Source organism: Pelodiscus sinensis, chromosome 16, assembly GCF_052426305.1.
Source record: "Pelodiscus sinensis isolate ZL-2025 chromosome 16, ASM5242630v1, whole genome shotgun sequence".
NCBI lineage: Eukaryota > Metazoa > Chordata > Testudines > Trionychidae > Pelodiscus > Pelodiscus sinensis.
In genome coordinates, this window is record NC_143067.1 from 5,447,577 (window position 1) to 5,470,964 (window position 23,388).

General features: G+C 47.5%; 1 protein-coding gene and 1 long non-coding RNA gene across 3 annotated transcripts in view; one reads left to right on the forward strand and one right to left on the reverse strand.

The window, feature by feature from the left end:
• The window catches only part of GRIA1 (glutamate ionotropic receptor AMPA type subunit 1), a 219,167-nt gene that overhangs the window by 155,946 nt on the left and 39,833 nt on the right, over positions 1–23,388 (reverse strand). The window lies entirely within an intron of this gene.
• LOC112543874 (uncharacterized) lies at positions 145–5,896 on the forward strand. The gene is made up of 3 exons (XR_003087155.3): positions 145–364; positions 4,721–4,862; positions 5,699–5,896. It is a non-coding gene; the product is annotated as an uncharacterized LOC112543874 (long non-coding RNA).

Consider the following 23,388-nt stretch of genomic DNA (forward strand, 5'->3'; position numbering starts at 1 on the left):
ATACTTTAGGAGTATTGTCCTATAGCCAATAGGGCAAGACAGGTTCCTCACCCTCTATGACTGGCCATAGAACATGGAATTTTTTTCCCCTTCTAGATCCCACTATTGTGACTGTGATGGATAGGAGGACGGCTGCCAGCACTAGGTGACTCAAGGGTTAAACTCAGGTAGCTAGCAAGGGTGTTGGCAGGGGGCCAGAAGAACCAATGGGATACGGTGCTGAAATTTGAATTGTACATAGATACCTGGTCTGCACTTCCTTTGTGGATCTTCTAAGTTAAGGGCGGGAGGGAGCAACATGCAGTAATCTGAATTACCATGTCTACAAGGAATATTGGACATGGGAGTAGACTGGACTGTGAAGGTATTGTGAGTAAATAAAAGAAAAAGTATATTTAGTTGCAATCAGGCTAATTTTTCTTTGTTTTGGTTGTTTGGTTAAGTTTCTCTGTGCAAAATCCATTTGCTTCCCCCATGCACTATCTAAGCAATACCTAGAAAGACTATGCACTCAGTGTTTTTATTTTTTCTCAGTTGTTCTGTAACATCTAGCAGCCAAGTATGCTTTATTAAGGACATCTTTTTGTTTTGTTAATAAAATCACCCTTTTTAAGGCGATGATTTGATTCTTGAGACCTGCAAGGTAGCAGGAGGTTTTGATGTGTATGCCAGCTAGCCTGAAAGATCAGCTATCAGAGAATCAGTTTGTTTTCTGTGTTTTTTTGTTTCTTTTTTCAAGCTCTCGTGGCAAAAAAAGCTTAGGGTATCACCGGGGGAGGAATTCAAGTGTTTCTTCCTGATTTTCAGGGTTTAAATCACTTGATGGTGGCAGCTACCCCACAAAGTCAGTGAAACTGTGACTCTGGGGGTTTCTGTAAACAGAGCCTATAGAGGTGAGGTATTTAAGATCTCTTGCGGACCCCCAACTTCTGCACTCGGAGTGCCAGAGTGGGGAACAGCTCTGACCGTGGGTAAGTCAATTCTGCAGTTTCCTGTCATGTAGGGAGGAATCTCATGCCATGCTAGCTCTGAAATAGACTGAGAGCTGTGACATCTGCCTATCTTTGCTGTTCAATTAGGCATATTTCCTCAGCAAATGGCCTCTCGGGTGGCTTCAGCTTCAGACACAGTTATTATAAGGTGGCCTTCATACCGTGCCCTGTTCCCTGCACCCCACTAGGGAAGGTTTTTATGTAGTGTCAGAAATTCCTAATGCTGCACATTCTAATTGAGTTTGGTTTTTTTAGCAGAATGTTCCTCTCACTTTCAGACTTCCTCCGGGCTATTTTTGCTGCGTTTAATTAAAAACGCATACATTTTACAGCAAGAAATTTCAATAATTGAGCGGCAAGGAGGTTTCAAGATGCAAGATCTTGATTCTGCGAGTGCCCCGAGGAAACAATTTGGGAAATCCATACAGCCAACAACTGGGAAAATAAGTGGACAAGTTGCATCAACAGGATAAAATATTAATTTAGGGGGAGAGAGACTCCTAAGCGGCAAGGGAGATGCCCTGATGGAGCCCAATGTGAGATTACGTCCCCCATGTCAGCTTGCAGGATGTGAGCAGAAAAACTGTGGTGTTTTAAAACAGATAGTCCCTATTGCTACGTTGTACAAAATGGCGTGGAATCAAATTTACCTGGGCCGGGTTCCTTCCTTACATTAGTTTTGCAGCAGCCTTAGAAACAGAAGGGCAGATTCTATCCCCTAGTTATGTGCAATGACCTTCACGTGTTAGAACATAAGAACATAAGAACATAGACCTTCTCCATCTTAAATAAACTCCATCTTGGTCCCCCCTTGTCACTGCAACTCCCACCCCATCTGTCTGGTCTCTTCCAATGGTAAGCTTCCCTGGTCTCTTTGAACTGTAAATGTATTGAAAATTTTACAATTGGGTTACATTAAATAGCGGGGCTATTTCAGAGTACAGGAAGTATCCCAAACTAGCTACCTCACGTCTTTTGAATGCGTCGACTATTTTAAGATATGTCTCCTTTTTCAAGACCTCCCTGTAATCCTTGTTCCCCGAGGGTTAAGGGATGTCTCGAACTAGCACGTTATTTCAAAATTTGGCGCTGTGTAGATACGCTATTTCGAAATTCAATTGAAATGAGATATGCAATTGGCGTAGGGAAAATTGCATAGCCTATTTCGAGTTTAGGGTGCTGTGTAGATGCACCCTTACTGTCTGTAGTTCCTCTGCTCCAATTCCATCCTAGATCTTTTCCAATCTGGCCCACACCCCGTGTATACCACTGAAATCTGTGTCTCCAGTAGCAGCAGAGACCTGTGCTATTGGAGTGAGAGGACAAGGAATCTAACCCCGTCTCCTTCAGTCCATGTGCAATTTTATGGTTTCTGTTGAAGGAAACATGCAAATTCATTACTCTGACCAGCACTGTCTGTTTCTGAGACATGATACCCAAGCTTTAGGTCCGTCCCCGCACTGAAATATTTGGGGGTGTCTTCTTAGGATACAAATTACTACCTTGCACGTAAATGCCATTCAAAATCATTGCTGGATAGAGATCTCACCCAACGGTGGTGTCTTGGAATCTTCCACACAGCCATTTCCTTGACATGATTCACAGCCTGTCAAGCGTAACGCGAGTAGGATCCAGGTTCTAAGTGATGTGACAGCAACGGCAGGAGACATTGTGATGGCCATAAAATCATTTGAACAGTCACAGTGTTTCTCCAGTCAATGGCATCAAGTGATTTATTTTTGCCATCTCCCTGAAAACTGCAGCTGTCTCACCAGTCAAGAGGCAAAATTAATATGAGAACCAAAGACACCTCCTACAATGGCTGAGATAATAATGTACATAGGTGCAGCTATTGAATTTGCTGCAGAAAAAAATGTTGAAAACATACTAGCTGGTAGAGCTGGTCAAGAACTTTTCATTAAGAGTTTTCCAGACTGAAAATTCCATTTTGGCAAAACCATCATCTGTGTTAAATCTTATTGATTTCAACATTTTATTTTCAACAAAAATTGGATGATGCCATTTTGAAAAGTCCCATGTTCAAGTTTTTGGAATGTAAAATTATGTTTTTTTTGTTTCAAAATGACTGTATTTCAAAATTTACTTCAGTTTAAAAAAGTAAAAAATATAAATAATAGTCAATATCAAAATGCTTCCTTGACCTCAAGCTTATTTTTCTGATTTAATTCCTTGAAAAGTGTTGAAATATTGTTTTCATCCCAATTCAAGATTCTTTTTTTTTTCAAAATCTTGAAATGTTACGGAATAGAAAATCTGTTTCTAACCAACTCTACGAGCTGGCATTGTCTTTAATTATAGGGGTTTGAAATCTGCATTTGGAGCGAGTGTCTCATGTTGTGGACTCATTTTAAGACGTGCTTTAATAATTAACAAAATCTACTGGACCAGATCTTTAACTGGTGTAAATCAGAATAGCCCCATTGAATTCAATGGAGATGTGTTGATTGATACCACCTCAGAATCTGGTTCAATGTATAGAGCTTTTTGGGATAGAGATGCTCAAAATGCTTTTCAAAGGTGCTTACATATTATCATCCTCATTTTTCAGAGGGGAAAATCGAAGCATAGAAAGTTTAAGAGCTTGATCACCAAAGGATAAATGGACACAAATCAGACATCAGAAATGGCAACACATACACAGACCTGTAGGGGAACATTTTAACCTGCCTGGTCACTTGGCCATGGATTTAAAAGCAGCCGTTCTTCTGCAAAGGAATTTCGCTAACCAATTACAGAGAGAGTCTGCAGAACTGGAATTCATCTACGAATTTGACACTGTTACCCTGGGCTTGAAAAAGACAGTAACTGGTTAGCTCATGACAAAGCCAATTTCTCCTGCATCTCCTGCCTTTAACATTTGCATTTCCACACCAAAAGTTATGTATGGGACACACCCAGCCCACTTAATTAGCCTCATTTACATGGGTCCTACGATTGACAGGTACTTCTATTGCTGTTATATATATCTCTTGATCTCCGTTATTTCCACTCCAATTCATCTGACGAAGTGGGTTTCATACATGGAAATTCACGATTCTCTATATATTGGTTAGTCTCCAAGGTGCCACAGGAGTATTCATCATTTTTAAAGTTACAGACTAACACGGCTACCCCTCTGAAATGAAATTATTGAGAAGGTTGCAAAGGTTCCATGGGAGCAGAGTATGGCCCTACCAGCCTGATTTTAAAGGTATTTTTCTATAGAGTCATGTGAATTGCCTAGCTTATTTTGAGTTAATTTCCTAGCTTATTTCAAAGTTTGGAGTTGTCTACATAGTGCCAAATTCAGAAATAGAGCGCTATTCCGAAATGTCCCTTACTCCTGGTGGGATGAGGCTTACAGGGACGTCGAAATAGTGAGCCTGTTATATTTTGAAATAACAGGCTTGCTCAAAAGACGTGAAATAGCTATTTTGGGATACTGCTGGTATCCCAAAATAGCTCCGCCGTGTAGACATAGCCTCAGGAAGCACATGTTTGTATGACACTGTACTCACTTATAATGGAATATGGGCTATTACTACACCTATAAAGTGGCTCTCTTTTGCTTCTTGCTTACCTATCCTTTGTGAATATTTCCCCATAACCTTGGAATCCTCATCAACCAGTCTGACTCTTCAAATCCATGATGACAGAAGAGCAGGATGACCTAAGACAAAGCCCTTCATGTATTGTGACCGAAATGTTTGGGTTTGATGTTTCCACAGACAATATTCCAGCACTGCACCTGTGTCGGCGATAAGGCCAACTTCTCACAATGCTTGTGATATTTGGGATTTTCTTTAATGACCTAGCTCCTGGAGTCATGGGATTATGTGAGAACCTCAAGCTTTTTTCTCCCCTTTTAAAGTAAGTTTCTAGCCCTCCTGGTTCCAGAGAGGAATTTGAAAATGTGAACCCTACAAGCTCAAAAACCAGAAGGAAAATAAAGAGGGAGCAACGTTCATTGTCCTTTGTAAAAGGCTCATCACTTTTAAGGCCTCACTCATCATTCGTGAATGTTTGAGGTTGGCAATATGAGGTAGGATAAGGAAAGTCTCATCATGTAGGGGTCCTTGGCCACAACCATCTCCTTTTAATTAATTACACAGCCAGTCTGAAACCCTGGCATGGCTACACGCTGTTTTTGGCTTTCAGTGGATCGGGGCGACTGGTACGCTAGGCGAGGGAAGGTGTTGCCTTCTCAAACTGTCAGGCATGGCCTCTCCCACACTCTGCCCCCAAAACGCCTACTGTAGGCACGTTGGGGCCGTGTTGCTGCCTCCTGTATCCACCTTGCCCGTGATCTAGTGCCGGGGAAGCTGGGGCCACAAACCCTCCACCCGCGCTGGTGCTCTGAGACCCAGAAGGCTGGGGTCATGTGCCCTCCTCGTTCCACGTGGTGCTGGGGGTGGGGCTTGGCCAGAAAAGGCAGGGTTGGAGGCGAGGCTGGGAGCTTGCCTCCCCCAGTCCTACCTTCACCCACCGTCCATGCAGTGGATCACCACAATCTGTGTTTTAAGAATAGTCTGTGGGTGTGGTGGGGGGGGGGGGGGGGGCTAATTTGCCACAACCATCCTCTTCCATCCACCCCTTAATGAGGAATAAGGTTAAACCCCAAGTGTTTCCATCACCCATGAAGTGAATTTTTATAGAATGTGGGGAGGGGGGAGAGCCAGAAGGTTTCATCTATTTATTTTCAACAGGAAAAGTTTGAGACGTGGAGCCCCGCAGGAAAGGAGAAGCCTGCATGTCTTTCCAAGAGACACAGCACATCTGGGCACAGCAGCGCCTCCTCCCCACCCACCAGGTCTGTTGGAGAGACAGGAACAGAGCGAAGGGAAATGCTATTTCAGGGCCCTTTGGAGGCAGACAGTACAAAATGGAAATAGTGTTATTAAAAAGTGGAACGGCAAAAAAAATCAAAAGGGGCCTGGACTGGCAGAGAATCTAGAGGCAGCTTGTACCACACCCCTCAAGGCCCTCATGGTCTTGACGACAAAATTGTTTGCTTAAGCACTGGATTGTAATGTACATGCATGAAGGAAATGAAGGAAGATGCCCATCGAATGCGGACGTCAGTGATCCATACAGCTTCCAAGCTTGGGACCCTTCCTTCTAAGACTTAATAACAAACTTCAGTATGATTTCCCCTGATCAGATGGGAACCAGCCATTGCGTGCCAGTCAGCAGTAGGAAGTCCCCCCAAGTATTGACCCTGGATTCCTAGAGAGTCTCTCTTTGGTGTCAACCTGGCCTTTTCAGGGATGACACGGCACTGCCCAGCCTGGATTCATTAGCATTGGTGTGGGGACATGTGCTGACTGATGGTCCCACCACGCAAAAAACCCACATCCGTATGATTCTGCTGAGCATAAAGACCGTTTGGAGCCCTGCTGCAAGCGTGCATACATGGGCGGTGGGTGAAGGCATGGCTAGGGAAGGCAAGTCTCCAGCTCTGCCCATTCTTCCCAGGCCCCCGCCCTCCCCAGGAGCCAAGCCCCCCACCATAGCATCATGGGGAGGTGAAGCGGCACATGGCCCCAGCCTCCCTGGCTCCAGCACCAAGGCCGGGGGAGAGCATGGGCCTGGAGTACACGGAGGGCGGGTGGCCCCAGAACATGGGGAGGGATGAGGGCATGTGGCCCCAGCCTCCCCAGCCCAGAGCACAAGCAGGGCAGGCACTCAGGGGCAGCAACCCTCCGCCCCCAGAATGCCTACAGTAGGTGTCCTAGGCGTGGAGTGTGGGCGGGGCCAGGCTGGCCGTTTGGAAAGGCAACGCCTTCCCCTGCCTAACGCACCTACCGCCCCTGCGTGCTTGCTGCGGGCTTCCAACACGTCTCGCGCCGGCATGTGCAGCCACTTCCTCTCCAGGCCAGACGTTCGGTTCAACTCTCCCCATTCCGCCCACGGCCTCTCGGGAGAGCTGGCCAGCCATGGTGCTGCTTGTGCTACAGTAGTTCTCGAGACAGAGACATCTGGTCCCTTGTTGCCTTCCGCACATGCCAATATATACCCAGCCGTGCCTGTCATCCTCAAGCGCCACTGGATTTGCAAGAATAACCTACAGTCCAGGGGGAAACCTTTGTATCCCTCTGAGCCACCCCACTGCCTCTGTCTCGCCCATTCCACATGTCCAGACATTCACTGCCTGATCATCACCTCCCACTCCATCCCTTTGCACGTTATCCAACAGCCTTCTGGGGAAAGGGATGCTTTGCTTCCTCTCCCACCTGGGCCCAGAGCAGGCTGCAAATACCGCACAGCCGATCTGAGTTTTTCCTCCCAAATATGAAAAACAAGAGGAACACTGAGGAGACTCAGGGTAGCTGATATTTATCCTCGCTCTCTCCGTCCCTTCACAATCTATCACTGTAGTCGATTCTCTCAGCTGCTGTTAAGCCAGGCACCCTTGGAAAACGAAGGAGATAGGGAAACAGCTGGGTTCCAGGCTTTCTTTAATGAGTCTGTCCTCTCCACGGGTGAATTAGCTCTCTGCAAATCCTTTAGGACAGAAGCAGTTTGCATCACATCCACAACCAGTATCGTGGAATAAGACAAAAAGGAGAATAAGTAGTCCTGTGGCACCTTGGGGTACGTCTACACAGCAGGGCTGAATCTGAAATAAGCAATGCAATTGACGAAATAGCTTATTTCAGCTTATGGTGTTGTCTACACAGCAGGAAGTCAGAGAAGGGGCATTCTTCCTCTGACACCCCTTAATCCTCATAAAATGAAGGTTACGGGAGTTGGAGTAAGAAGTCCTCTGGCTGGACATTATTTCGACATTATTTTGAAATAACTGCTTATGTGTAGACACGGATTATGTTATTTCGGAATAACATCACTGTAGGAGAAAGAAAGATCCTGAAGAATGGGCCTGGTGCTTGAACCAACGTAAGCAAGAGTTATACTAAGGCTATGTCTACACTACAGGCTTTTTGTACAAGATCGGCTGTTCTTGCGCAAAAACTTGCAGAGCGTCTACACTGCATGCACGTTCTTGCGCAAGTAAATTTACGGTAAAATGTTGGAAAAGAGAGAGGGCTTCTTGCGGAAGAATTATTCCTCTCCCCATGAGGAATAAGCCTTTTTGCATGAGCGCTCTTGTGCAAGAAGGCAGTGTGGACAGGCAACATGGATTTCTTGCGCACAAAACCCTATAGCTAAAATGGCCATCCGAGCTTTCTTGCGCAAGAGAGCGTCCACACTGCCATGGACGCTTTTGCGCAAAAGCACATCTCTTGTGCAAGAGCACATGGTAGTGTGGACGCACTCTTGTGCAAGAACTTTTGCACAAAAATTCTTGCGCAAAACAGTTCTTACGCAAGGAACCTGCAGTGTAGATGTAGCCTAAGAGTAATAGACAGGCCGTGTCAAAAGCAAGTTTTTGCCTGAACGTCGGTATCTCTCGGCACTAGAACTGATAAAAGCACATGAAGTATGTAAATACACACCACCAGGAGAGTATAAGGAGAACCAGCTGAGAACATGATAAAATAGTTTGAAACCACAAGGGTGTAAGCCTAACAATGGGCAGTGACTGCTTTGAAGGAAAGTACAAAGGGAAGGACCAAACGTGTCATTAATGCCTAAGATGATACGTACAGTATGTATCATAGATTGTTCATTTCTGTCTATAAATATTGGTGTGCCTTGACAATATTCTTTGGCTGATTGTGAAATCCATACTATCGACTGAGCCAAGTTCTTTGTCCCAGGTACAAATATGTAGGATCTCGAAGGTTATCTGGCTGCTGACAACTATTAATGTACTTCGTTCAATAATAAACCTGACTCGGGTGACTTTGTATCTTATCAGAGTCAGTGGTCTATTGTGCTAGCTACCTGCGCAGAGCTGGCATGATATACTGAAGGAGCAAACAAAAATGCACACAGCCGAATGTTTATCATCACTGACAGAGCAGATGACCTGTCAAGACACCACACCAGTGAATTTACTGTTTCGCTGTCCTGAACTACTACAGTCAGTTATTCCGAAATAACGCTACTGTGTAGATGTACACTTAGCGATTAATAAATATATGGAAACATGAGTTTTTGTACATCAGATGAGTTGGAGTGGTTTTACCCTTTGAAAGCTTATGATTCCATATATTTTTGTTAGTCTCTACGGGCATGTCCACACTAGGAAATTATTTTGAAATAACTTAGGGTATGTCTAAACTATAAAGTTAATTCGAACTAACAGACGTTAGTTCGAATTAACTTTGATAGGCGCTACACATACAAATCGCTAGTTCGAAATTAATTCGAACTACCGGAGCGCTTAATTTGAACTAGGTAAACCTCATTCTACGAGGACTAACGCCTAGTTCGAATTAAGTAGTTCGAATTAAGGGCTGTGTAGCCACTTAATTCGAACTAGTGGGAGGCTAGCCCTCCCCAGCTTGCCCAGGTGGCCACTCTGGGCACCACCAGGGAAACTCGTCTGCCCCCCTCCCAGCCCCAGAGCCATTAAAGGGGCACGGTCTGGCTACGGTGCCCGTGCCAGGTGCAAGACTGCGAGCACCCAGCCAGCAGACCCTGCACCTGGCACAGCATGAGCCAGACACCCGCTGCCACCCAGCCCTCCGCCTCTTCCCGGGACCAGGCTGGCGGCTCCCGGGAGCCTGCCCGGGGCCGCAAGAGGCAGGTGCCTGCCTGGTCTAGTGCGGACATCGTGGACCTCATCGAGGTTTGGGGGGAAGCCTCCAACGTCCATGACCTCCGCACTAGGCACAGGAAAGTGGCTGTCTAGGGCAGGAGAGCTGCCAGCCTGGCCACCCAGGAGCAGGTGTGCATGAAAATCAGGGTGGTCGAGTGAGACCCCGACCCTGAGCCCTGAGCTTAGAACATAAAAACATAAGAATGGTCGTACTGGGTCAGACCAAAGGTCCATCTAGCACAGTAGCCTGTCTGCCGACAGCGGCCAACGCTAGGTACCCTGGGTCCAAGGCAGGCTCCATTAATATAGATGTGCTACCTCCATTTACAGCTCCTGAAAGCACTGGGGAGTAATTCGTTTGAATGACAATGGGGAGTCGTTATTTCAAAATAGCAGCCGGGGAGCATCCAGACGATCGTTATTTTGCAATAACTATTTTGAAATAACCATTATTCCCTGAGGAAAGCAGGAGTTATTATTTTGAAACTAGCCAATTAGCCTGTCATAAGAAGGGATTTTCAGGGCTCTCCTCCATGTTGGTCTTCTCTCCTGAGCCTCCGGTCGGTGTCTCTCTCTCCTCCTTCTACTGCCTCCCCCTCTCTCTCTCAGCTCTCCTTCGCCTCCTGCCTCTCTCTCCGTCTCTTTCTTTCTCTTCTCCCCCTCCTGCCTCTCACTCTCCCTTTCTCTCCTCCTCCTCCTCCTGCCTCGCTCTCCCCTCTGTCTTTCCCCGTCCCCTTTCCCTTCCCTCCTGCCATGGCGCTTGGCTGAGTTCTGCCTGCTCAGCCGGGCTGCTGCGAGGGAAGGGGGTGAGGTGCTGACGTACATGGCCAGGCGGCGGGGCCGTGTACATCACCGCCCTTCCTTCCCCTCCCACCGCAGGGGAGCCCAAATGGCCCCTTGAGCTGCTGGCTCTCCCGGCTGCCCGGCTGAGGGGCACAGCACTCAGCTGCATGCCACAGTGGGAGGGGAAGAGGGGCGGTGACGTACACGGCCCCGCCCCCTGGCCGTGTACGTCACTACTCCACGCCCTTCCCCTTCCTCAGTGGTGGCTCGACTGAGTGTTGCATGCTCAGCAGGGCCACTGCGGTGGAGGAGGGGCGGGGCAGTGACCTGCACTGCTCCCAGCTGACTGCCGCTCCCGTCGGGCCCACCTGAGTGGCACTCAGCTGGGCCCCGGTGGGAGAGCAAGCAGGGGCAAGTGACCCCAAAGGGCGGCTTGCCGCCACTTGCTCCCCTGCCGGGGCCCAGCAGGAGCACCGCTCAGCTGGGAGCGGCGCAGCGCGCCACACAGGGAGGGGAAGGGGACGGAGCTGGCCGGAAGGGGGCGGGAAGCAGAGCAGCGGGGGAGGTTTGGGGGCTGTGGGGCTGGAGGGGAGGAAGGGGGGAGGGAAGGAGCTCTGGCGGGAGGGGTGTCTGGGGGGCCGTTCGGAGCGAGGGGAAGGGGGGCGGGGCACTGACGTACATGGCCAGGGGGCGTGGCCATGTACGTCAACGTTACAGATGTAGAGGAGGGCTAAGATGCCACAGGACTGCTCGTTATTTTTAAACTTACAGACTAACCCGGCTACCCCTCTAAGATAAAAAGAGCATTTTATACTTTCAAATTTTTGTTTTTAGATATAAAGTTATTGTCGTTGCAACCTACTCAAGCCATTCAAAAGAAGACGATGTTTGCGTACCATTTTAAAGAAAAATCTTCATGGTACAGTTTGAACCAAATGATAGTAACCCCCCCCCCCCAAAAAAAAACCCCCTGCAACTGAGGACCTTTGCATCCAGAAATTTAAGAGGGACTCTGACAACCAGAAATGAAAACCGCAGCTGCTTCTGCACTGGGCCAACAGGCAAAACAAGCATTTGGTGGCTGTCACATCCGTGAATGCTAATCAATAAGTTCTCTGATGGTACCCTCCAGAACCAGCACATGTGGCTTGGAGGTTAGAAAAATCACCGTGGCAATCACCCAGACATGCTGGCAAATATCAGACGTTGCAATTGGCCCTATTTGAAGGGACAGTCCCTCCTTATAGCATGACGTTGACGATTTTTCCATTCTGCCCCACCGAAAGGAATCAAGCTGCTCTTATGCAAACTGCTCCTGCCTCCCTATTTCCCCATCGATCATTTTTGCCATCTCTGAAAACAAGCTCCAAACACAAACTCTCCTTAAAGAACACCAAGCAAGACAATCAAGCAGCCGCCGCAGCCAGATGAAGATCCCAGGCAGTTGGAAAAAAATATAAGAATCTTACATCCGCCCCTTTGCATGCAGTGTTAAATCTTATTTGCGTAGCCCGATAGCATGCAAGGTGATTTACGGGACGATATAAAGCCCGATCTTTGAGTCCTGCCAGACTCTTTCTGCCTGAAATACTTTTTCTCTTTGCAGCATGTGATACTGCACCACTGTGTGATTTAATTATTAACCAAGGACAAGAAGCAAGGGGCTTAAATTGCACCAAGGGAGGTTTAGGTTGGACATGAGGAAAAACTTCCTAACTGTCAGGGTGGTGAAACACTGGAATAAATTGTCTAGGAGTTTGTGGAAGCTCCGTAATTGGAGATATTTAAGAGCAGGTTAGGCAGACAGCTCGCAGGGATGATTTAGATGGTGCTTGGTTCTGCCGTGAGGGTAGGGGACTGGACTTGATGACCTCTTGAGGTCCTTTCCAGTTCTAGGATTCTACGATTCTAGAGCTTAATTTAACCGTTGGCATTCCTCAAGTGGTTCCCCACTATTACTGGTGGTCCTTATGCTGGTCAGAGTTCTGTGTAGTTCAGTAGCAGCCTCCCCCAATGGCTATGCCCTTTCATTCCAGGGCTGTGGCTACAGAGGCCATTTTCTGACTGCCACCTCACGATTCCTTCACCCTGGGGTGCAGGCCAAGATTTGTTACTCCCGGGGGAATTCTAGGCCAAAAAATTAAAACCCCCGCCCCGAAAAGTTACAATTTCAGGACCAAAATTTTAAAAAATTGCCAAATTCTGCAAAGTGTATGTGTTAAAATCTACTATATATTTGAGAGAGTTCGTGCATCTGTCTGTCCTTCTGGGAGTCTGTTTGTTCAACAGCAAGCGGGGGGATAGTTATACTCTTGAAGGACCACAAGGGTCCAGAAAAGTGTCCCAGCCTTGGAGACCAGCCACTGGCTGGGCAGCATGGCTTCCGTCACCCCAGGCTGGCCCAGGGGAGCAGCAGCCGGACATTCCCAGCCCTTCCCCTAAGTCCCCTCACACCTTCCAACCCCTTGTCCGGACTTCTGTACCCCCACCACCTGCCCTAGCACCCCACTGCCCGCTCTGACTTCTGAACTCCCCACCCCCTTCCCTGAGTCCCTTCTAACCCCCCAATTCTGACTCCTGCCCCCCTGCTCCCCCCCACACTTCCAGCATCCTGCCCTGAACGATCTGAGCAATGTTGGCTAAATCTTCTACTAACACCATATAATCATGCTTGTTTCCATTATTTTGGTAATTTATTTCAAAATACCTGTCAGCAAGTACATCTGTAACACCCCAGACACACCCCCAAATTCCCCAGGAGTAGAGAGCTGAAGAAAAGAAAGATGTGGAGAAATCGGAGAAGGTACAGAAGAAGAGAAACAAGAATGATGAAAGGTCTACAGAAGATGACCTATGAAGGAAGACTGAAAGAATTGGGTTTGTCTCGTTTAGAAAAGAGAAGACTGAGGGGGGACATGATAGCCGTTTTCAGGTATCTAAAAGGCTCAAAACCCTAGGAGGAGGGTCACAAGGAGGAGGGAGAAAAATTGTTCTCCTTAGCCTCTGAGGATAGGAGGAGAAGGAATTGGCTTAAACTGTAGAAAGCGAGCTTTAGGTTGGACATTAGGAAAAACTTCCTAACTGTCAGGGTGGTTAAACATTGGAATACGTTGCCTAGGGAGGTTGTGGAATCTCCATCACTGGAGATATGTAAGAGCAGGTTAGACAGACACCTGTCAGGGATGATCTGGATGGTGCTTGGTCCTGCTGTGAGGGCAGGGGACTGGACTTGATCACCTCTCGCGGTCCCTTCTAGTTCTAGTGTTCTAGGATTCTATGAAAACTCAATGCCAGTGGGACTCAGACCTTAGTGAAGGAGCCACGTTAGCGATCAGCTGTACTCCAAAGAGCCAGAGCAGCGTGAATTCCTTGTTTCATTGCCTAGATCTATGCTATTCTCACAGCACAAGGACTGACCAAATATTCTGCCATGGGTGAATCACCTAATAAGAGACTCCTGATTGGTTAATAATTAAATCACACAGTGATTTAGTATCACATGCTGCAAAGAGACACAGGAGAGGTATTAAAAAGCCTCTCATGGCTTCCAAACATCTGTGTTAGCATCACTGCTGGTATGACCAGCCAGTTCCTGTTTCTTTGCCTCCTCCTCACCCAACCAGTGGTGGTGGTGGGGCTGGGGGGGCAGTCACACCCCTTTTCCACCCAGAGCCCAGCCACACAGTAGCACAGAGTTTCCCCAGGAGTCAGCTGTCCCATAAAGCAAAAGGACATGGCTCTCCTTCCTAGGATATTTTACAATAAAAGTTGTGTGTAGGGGGGGAGGGAAGGAGTTGGCTTTGCTCTCTGGGTTTTGAGTCTTTCGGGCCACTGTCCCAGCTTTTCTCTGTGTAGCTGGGTGCCATCCAGAGTGCACCCCCTTGTGACATGGTATGTCTTCTGAAAACAGTCTAGAAAATGTAAAGACACATTCCCGCTCTTGGGCTGCTAATGTAGTTTTTGCTGTCTCCTTCCGGCACCACAATTCCCTGTGGGAGGTTCTGGCTCACCCCTTGTTGCTGCATTCATCTCCTTCGTTTGGGTTAAGCGGTGTCCGTGGACCCCTCCTGGGCTGTGCAATGATCCATTTCCCACAGCCCAGCAGTCTCCAGGCTCCATCCCCCTTTCCACAGAGCCTCCCTTACTCCTTGGACTCAACACGTCTTCCTCAGTGCCACTTCCTAGCTGCCAGCATCTAGAACAGTGGTTTCCAACCTTTCCCAGATGGGGACCCATTTTGACAAATCGGGAAGATCTGGTGACCCAAGGCAATTAAAAAACAGGGGGAGGAGAGGGGGCAGAGCCACCTGGGGAGACATTTGGCGACCCTTTTGAAATGTAATGGCGACCCATAGGTTGGGAAACCCTGATCTGGAAGATAGCTGTCCCTTTGCCCACCTCTGCCCTCTGCTGGCCCAATGGGGCTATAGCCGTCTCAGTCCCCATCTCTGGCCCCTTGCTGCCCTCTGTGGTCATTCCACAGAATAACTGTTCCTCTTACCAGACCCCTCCCTTTCCATTTAATGAGAAACAATTGAATTCCAGGCTGAGCCCATTGTCCTGGCACAACCAAACCCTCACCTGGCTTTATGTTATGATAAGAGGAAGCTGCCTACCAAACTGGTGGTCCTTGGTAAATCACAGATGGAAGAACAGACAGACAGGAAGACAGACAGAAAAAGTTTCTAAAATATATAGTAAATGTGTAAGTCCTTGTTCTGAAATCACCATGTGCCCCCTCCTACTGACAACAGACACACATTGTGAATATTTCTTTTTTTAAAAATTTGGTCTTCACCTTCCAGGGGAGTTTGATCTGAGCACGGACCCTTGAAATCGACTGTCTTTCCCCATGAATGCATGGGATGGTGGGGGAAATAAAGCAGAATTCAATGGCCCTTTTCAATAGCATGACCACAGTTTTATTTCACCGGGGAGTTAGCAGTTCACATACATGGTCTCCAGGATCGCTGTGGCCCTGGTAATTAATTGCACACCCCTGCTTGCAAAGGGACCATGAAAAGCTGACCACAAAGGACAGAGGATGGGATACTGCCATTGCCCAAGCTTGCATATTCTGTTGGATGACAGGTGCTATGTACAAATAAAACAGACTATGAACATCCTGCTGGTACATCTTTTTTGTGGGGAAGGGCGTAACATAATAATAATTACTGCTGTGTCTCTGCTAAATATCACAGTGGATATTTCTTGTTACATTTCAGTTTAATTATTCTCGGTAGGATCATTACTGCAGCTGTTTAGTGGGGCCTAATACGCCCAACCGATCTTCAGGGATCCACAAACAAAATGGCCTTTTTGTTTTTATCCTGTTGAGTGGTGGCAGGAGGGATCGTTCCTAGAAGTGCTGCTTTCGGGGGGAGGAGGGATGTCTGTCTAGGAAGAGCATCGCCACAAACAGCAGCTACAGGTAGCTGAGGCGCTTGCATCTTCTTGGTGTCTCTTGGGACAGCTGCTGGGGGGATAGAAATAGGGATAATGATGGGTTTCCAAAGAGAACTGTGACACTGCTACCAGTCCCAGCGCTTACACAGTTATACCTTGTGGGCTCTGCAGGGGAACGCTCCCAGAGAGGTTTTGCTGAGGGATCTGCAGCCGGCTCCCCAGGCGTGGGGCTGGCAGCCACTGCCGGCCCTGTTCCCAGACAGCCAGCGTGTAACACGTGGTGGGGGCATGGGCTGGGCCCGCCACAGACAGGCCAGACAGTGGAGCAGGGGAAGGCGGGGAACTGCACCAGCCCATACTGATTAACCCAGGGGTGGGCAAGATTCAGCCTGTGGACTGAATGCAGCCTGCCACGCCTTTGATCCAGCTCACGGCTGCATTGCCGCTCCCCCGCCCCGGCCAGTCGAGACCCAGGAGTGGGGCAGTGCATAAAATAATTCGCTATTCAGAATGGCCGGCAGCTCCCTTCCCCCACTAGGGGTGCACGGTGACTGAAGGGCGCCACCAGCCATTTTGAACAGCGAATGACTTCGCGCACTTCCCACCCCTTAGGCTCCAATTGGCCTGGGAATGTGCAAAGCCTCCGTCCCCCCACCAGGGGTATGCGGGGCCTAGAGGAGACCGAGGGGGGATATGATAGAGGTCTATAAAATCATGAGTGGTGTGGAGAGGGCTGATAAAGAAAAGTTATTTATTAGTTCCCTAAATAGAAGAACTAGAGGACACCAAATGAAATTAATGGGTAGCAGGTTTAAAACTAATAAAAGAAAGTTCTTCACACAGCGTGTAGTCAACCTGTGGAACTCCTTGCCAGAGGAGGCTGTGAAGGCTAGAACTATAACAGAGTTTAAAGAGACGCTCAATAATTTCATGGAGGTTAGGTCCATAAAAGGCTATTAGCCAGGGGATAGAATGGTGTCCTTGGCCTCTGTTTGTCAGAGGCTGGAGAGGGATGGCAGGAGACAAATCACTTGATCATTGTCTTCGGTCCACCCTCTCTGGGGCACCTGGTGCTGGCCACTGTTGGCAGACAGGATACTGGGCTAGATGGACCTTTGGTCTGACCCAGTATGGTCATTCTTATGTTCTTATGTAAAGGGAATTGCCCCTTTTTGCTGGAGGCCCCACCCCCCTTTCTGCCTGAGGCCCTGCCCCTTCCAGAGCAGAGCCGGCCCACGACCACAACCACCATTCGTGAAGTGGCTCTCTGCCAGAATGATTGCCCGCCCCTGGGTTAACCAGAACCTGTAAGCCTCACCCATTTAGGATGAGGCGTACCCATTAACCGTTCACATCCCTCATTGTAAACAGTCTATTCTGTTGTCCTAGCCATCTAGCAAGGAGTTTAAAAGAACCCTTTGTGCCATGTGCAGCATGCCAAGAGGACTCCAACACGTAGCTGGCTCCAACAAGAAGATATAGAGGTTCTCCTCGAACCTACACCTTGGCACCATGCCGGGCTGCTTCCAAAGGCATGCCAATGCAGAGAGCCCTGCAAATCTAAGGGTATCTGCTTTATACCCCCAGGCACCTGCATCTGCAGATGTGGATATCCACGGCTCATTTTTGCAGCTGCGGATGTGGATATCAAATTGTATCCACACAGGGCTCTACCAATCCACTTCCCTCATAAAATCTCCTGCCCTGTGATGGAGTTTCCGCCCTACACAGCTGTAACCGTGAGTGGCATACATGCTGAATTGGTCCCTTTCCAGCACTTACCTACAACACCTCTCCCTGTGCATCTGTTTCATCAAAGTATGAAGGTTCTCCTTCATTCTACCCCCGACACTTCCAAAATGCTGACAGGCCTCTCTCATAAGCTTGTACAAACTCCTCCTCAGTCACCCAGCCATACTAGGGACGGAAATACAAAATGAGGCCTAGATATCGCAGCAAGGGTTCGTCTGTCAAGGAGCAAAGCCTCGTGAACCTTGGATCGAAGGTGAACTTCTATCAGGTGTTTCCACCTCTCCTCAGATCATATTATTCCATGTCTCATTCTTAAAAAGCCATGAAATACCCTGAACTGGACACAACACAAATACTAGGATCAAAGAGATGGTTTTCATGGACCAGAACTCAAAGCTGTGGACACACAGAGCCAATCACATAGAGACCCTGTATATTTGCATCCCCATAGGGAGACTAATTTTATCTGTTGCCTAAGGACTTACAAGAAGCTGAAGGATTTGGGCTTAGTTAGTCTACAGAAGAGAAGAGCGAGGGGGGATTTGATAGTGGCCTTTAACTATTTCAAGGGGGGGGGGGTTCCAAAGAGGCTGGAGAAAGGCTGTTCTCAGTAGTGATGGATGGCAGAACAAGGAGCAACGGTCTCAAGTTTCAGTGGGGGAGGTCTAGGCTGGATATTAGGAAAAACTATTTCCCTAGGAGGGTGGGGAAGCACTGGAATGGGTTCCCTAGGGAGGTGGTGGAATCTCCATCCCTAGAGGTTTTGAAGTCCCGGATTGACAAAGCCTGGCTGGGATGATTTAGTTCGGATGGGTCCTGCTTTGGGCAGGGGGCTGGATTCAATAGCCTCCCAAGGTTTCTTTCAGCCCTAGGAATCTCTGATTCTAAGGTTTTCCCTAGCAACAGAATCCTGCAGGACCTGACCGACCGTCGCTCACTCTTGCCAGCTTTACTTGGAATCTGTTGTTACGGTCTGCCCATATTGAGGGAAGGTTTATAAATACCAGGCCCTCTCGGCCCCTTGCATGGGTATTAGAGCAGTCGCGGAGAAGTCTGAAGACTACAAGACACAGCACAAAAATTAATCCTTGCATCCCTTTTCCGAGGCACCCCGCCAGCCATCGACAGGAAACACAGACGCGTCCCTACATGCAAGGCCTGCAAGGGTATCTCTATGCAGCACATTAAGCCTGGGGTTTCACTCAGCTTTAAGGCCAAACCCTCCTTTTGTCCACACAGAAATCAGCCTGAACCAGGACAGAGATCCGTCTACTGCACCCACCTCTCTGGGGCCCTTAGAACAGACAGTTCCCAAAGGAATTCAAGCTGTGCTCAGAAAGGATCCTCAGGGCCGCATTATGACTTTCGTGGCACTTTTGCCTTCGTGCGCCCCTTCCTCCATAAAAAAAAATATATTACAAATTATTTTTGATATAACTTTAAACACTGCCACATTTTTTGTTTTTGTTTTAGGCAAAATGTAATAGATTGTCATGGGCCCTAAAAGTTTCATTTTTTTCAGATGTGAGAAAAATGAAAACATTGTCTTCGACCCTAAAAGTTCATTTTTTTCCTTCTGATTTTAAAAGAAATTAAAACATGTTCATGGGCCCCTAGAAGTATCGTGGGCCCTAGGCACTGTGCCTAATGGATAAGTCGGCCCTGAGGATCCTGGGGTGCATTCAGGGCCCCAACATCTCTCTCCCTGTAATCCAGTGCAAAATTTTCAGAGCAAAACACAAATTCATGCAGTCTTCACCCCCAGGGAGTCCCTCTTCTCAGAGGGTCTGCTGTCTTTCCCTCCCCTTCTTCTCCCTAAGCCTCATTGCCCAGAGAGCTTTCTCCAGCTTTTTACAATCTTACTCACTCTCTCAATCCCCACCTTCCTGCAGCTTCCGTCTTTCACCCACGGTTCACCAGATTCCCCTCCAGCAGGACTCATTTTGTGAGCAGGGCTGGCTGAGTCCCAAGGCAAGCTGCCCTGTTACGTATCTATTGCAATCTAAGCCCCCAGCCCTGTGCGGGAACAACTCCCACGCTCAGAGGTAACGTTTGCATGGTCAGGGCCTGCCTGGAATGCTTATTTTTATTCCTGAAATACTCTCCAGCAGCCATTTTTCGGCATATTTTAGGTCTATAGTTCCAGGCGATTCATTTGAAATATACATTAATGTCACACGTAACAAAGAAATGGAAAATAGAATTTTCTCCCACTTGGGTAATAAATATTAAGACTGTTACTCCTCTATAGTAGCATCCTGCAAGGAAATTGGTAGTTCTACTTACAGAGTGAGATGCCATTCTATGGGCTAATTTCATTCCTCATGTCTCTCAGACTTCAGAAAAATTAATTTGTCCCTGGGTGGCTGAATCTATTCCTTGGCAAACACATTTTGAATCAAGAGATTATTGCGGTGAAAGGCATCCCAGCTGGCTTCCAGCTTGGTGGCTATCAGTCAGGAAGCAATGGGGGTGAAAAACAGAGGGGTGTGCTCCTCTGTCTTTGTGATATGCAAATGTAATCCTCATGATTATTAATGGGAGCTAAGTGCATGAGCAGCAAGGAGAATGGGCCCCTTAATCTTGGGAAATCTTTTCCCTTCATTGGAGATGTGGAGAGAGTTTGTTGGTATTCCGTGTTCCCGTCACTACAGAACGCTTGCTCCTTAAGGAGTTCAAAAAGACAAGCCTTTACGTCTGCAAGGCAACAAGAAACATGAAAGCCCAAGAGAAGTGGGGAGGGAGATGGGGAAGCAAGCACGACAGGCTGTAATCATAACACAAGAGTTTACTGTGGAAATAGTGTCCATGAATAATACAACAAAAGCTCCCCGAGAGAGAAAGAACCCTCGGAAAATGATTTCTCCAGATCTAATGGCTGAGACAGTCCATTACAGGTGTTACAAGAGGCATCTGTCTCCATTTACATACACATTTGATCAGCCCTTGGGGCTACAAATCGCGCATTAATCACATTTCTGACCAAGACCAACCTGTAGTACATGGCAAGCACAGCTGTGGCCGTGTGGACAGCTGGAGCATCCCCGGACCAACACAGGCAGAAGACCAAAGAGAAGCATGTTACACCTATGTCCCGAACAGGCTTCTTTTCTAGGAGTCGTGGAGCTAATGGCCAGAAATAAATCAATAGCATCTGAGCATCTGTTGGCATTTATGCTATATTCCCTGAGTTTTCAGAGATGCCTCTGCACACATCTCTGTGTGTTGAAAGCTGCTGGACAATTTTTGCAGGCATGAGCAAAGGTTAACTGACTCTCAATTGCATATGGACTTTTTAGGGCGGGTGGGATTTGGGAAAAAAAAGTGTATGTATAACATAACATAACATGCAAGGCTTACGCTTCCATAGAATTCAGTGCTTCAAGGCTTCTGTAGTGTTATCTGACCTTATATAAAGTCTGCACTATGCCCGTTCCATGCTTTCCGGGGGAAAATAATTAGTTTTCAAAAGCTATTGAACCAACATCCTTTAAAAAAAGACAAAAACCTGATGGATCTGTCATAGACAATGATGTGAAATGTCTTCCTGTCTGTTTGTTGCACTGGCTGACAGAATTGCTTGCGTCCACTGCCTACAAAACAGCCCTCGACAGGATGAGGTACAGAGTGTGCTACAATTTACCTCAGGGAAAGTTGGGTTTCCCCTCCTTTGGATCAGTTTTAGACCCCGGATTACATTTTTGAGGGGCTGTTATTCGTTATGAATCCTCCCTAATGCTGAATACCTTTGTTTGCATAACTACACCCAGCATAGTACATTGATGGAACAATTAATACGAGTTTGTCTTCTTTAACTGTGCTGTTGACATTTGGCTTTATCTTCGACCCAGTTACAATTTTGATGTAACACTCTGGCTGTCACTCAAGCGCCGGGGTGTGTCTGCAGAGCCATGCCTGTTTGCTCATTCTTCAGGGCTTCTTGAGCATGTTTTGTAGATACCTGTCCCTAATCATATCCTCTCTTGGGACCTTGTGTTTTTTTTTTGTTAATTAACACAATATTCCAAAACACAATCTATTTTCTACCAATTCTTAACCTCTCTCCCAACTGATCTCTGAGCAGCTAGGTGAGACACACAGCTTGGCTGACCTTCATCTTATCCCAAAGGGGAACAAAACTTTCAGCTGGGTCTTCTTACTCTTATTCAGCTCCCTTCCTCAGGGACCACCACAGAAGACACCCCCCCCCCCCAACACCTCTCCCTTCAGCACAAAATACCAGGGGTTTCAGTGGCCAGATTCTATGTCCCCTGCCAAAACCATCAGGCCACAGGGCTGTCCTTACCCATATGCAGAATACGCACCTGTGTAGGGCACCCAAAAATTTGGGACACCTCTGGGTCATGACACCACCCGCTTTTTCCTGTGCCTGTTTGGTGGCTGCTGCAGCCTGGTGAGTCTTCTTCTGGAGATGAGCTAGATCATTTAAAAGTGAACTAGCCTTCTACAAGGCCTATTGGCAGAACATTTGAACCCGCGAAAGAGTCATTCAAGGGGCAATGAAGCCAATTCGCAGGGATTTACTGCCCATTTCTGAATTTACTGTGTTAGTCGACTGGCCCTTAGTTTAAAGTTTGTTTGAAAATATTAGTGTGTTGATGAAGATTCTAAAATCTCATCTTTAAAACCTGCCCTCGCCCCCTGGCTGCCTTTGGGCTTAGGGGCACCTATTTAACAGTAGAGTATAGGGCCCTATAAATCCTAAGGATGGCCCTGGCAGGCCAACTCCTGGTCTTTGGAGTAACTCCATTGAAGTTAATTGTCCACTACTCTGGCTTTCAGTAGCTGAGACTCTGACCCCCCGTGAGCATAATCCTCTGCTGCTTTGCACCTAGTAGAGTCGGGGCACTAGCCCTGAGCTGGAGTAAAACACTCTGGTTTGGAAATTACATGTCACTGGCAGAAAAGTTCACAGAAAATGCATTTCGACCTCACACGATTTCTCACAACCAGTTGTGCCAAACTGCCTCTTGCCCTCATCCAATCAGGAAACATAAAGAACATCATAGAATCATAGAACACTAGAACAGGTAGGGACCTTGAGAGGTCATCGAGTCCAGTCCTCTGCCCTCACAGCAGGACCCAGAACTGGCTAGACCATCCCTGATAAATGTCTGTCCAACTTGCTCTTAAATATCTTCAGTGATAGAAATTCCACAACCTCCCTAGGCAATTTATTCCAGTGTTTAACTACCCTGACAGTTAGGAAGTTTTTCCTAATGTCTACCCTAAACCTCCCTTGCTGCAATTTAAGCCCATTGCTTCTTGTCCTATCCTCAGAGGCCAAGGAGAACAATTTTTCTCCCTCCGCCTTGTGACACCCTTTTAGAGACCTGAAAACCGCCATCATGATACCCTCTCAGTCTTCTCCTTTCCAAACTAAACAAGCCCAATTCTTCCAGTCTTCCTTCATAGGTCATGTTCTCTAGACCATTAATCTTTCCTGTTTCTCTTCTCCGGACCTTCTCCAATTTCTCAGTCTTTCTTGAAATGTGGTGCCCAGCACTGGACACAAGACTCCAACTGAGGCCTAATCAGCGCAGAGCAGAATGAAAGAATGACTTCTCGTGTCTTGCTCACAATATTCCTGTGAATCATGTGACTAATCTGGCCTTCCACACTTGATCAGTACCAATTTACTATTGACTATGCACAGAGAAATGTTCTCCATCAGCACGGGGAGTTAAAAAGTTTCACAACGCTGAGTTCTCCGCATAATTTCAAACCACAAATACATGGGCCACCAATTAATATTTGGCAAGAAAG